This window comes from Oncorhynchus keta, chromosome 35, assembly GCF_023373465.1.
Source record: "Oncorhynchus keta strain PuntledgeMale-10-30-2019 chromosome 35, Oket_V2, whole genome shotgun sequence".
NCBI lineage: Eukaryota > Metazoa > Chordata > Actinopteri > Salmoniformes > Salmonidae > Oncorhynchus > Oncorhynchus keta.
In genome coordinates, this window is record NC_068455.1 from 73,166,180 (window position 1) to 73,166,533 (window position 354).

The window sequence follows — 354 nt, forward strand, 5'->3', positions numbered from 1 at the left end:
GGGAGAGAGGGGGTAGGGAGGTAGGGAGGAGAGAGAGGGAGCGAGAGAAAGAGAGAGAGACTTCAATTCTGAGACTACAGTAGTGGCCAAAAGTTTTGAGAATGACACAAATATTAATTTTCACAAAGTCTGCTGCCTCAGTTTGTATGATGGCAATTTGCATATACTCCAGAATGTTATGAAGAGTGATCAGATGAATTGCAATTAATTGCAAAGTCCCTATTTGCCATGCAAATGAACTGAATCCACAAAAACATTTCCACTGCATTTCAGCCCTGCCACAAAAGGACCAGCTGGCATGATGTCAGTGATTCTCTCGTTAACACAGGTGTGAGTGTTGACGAGGACAAGGCT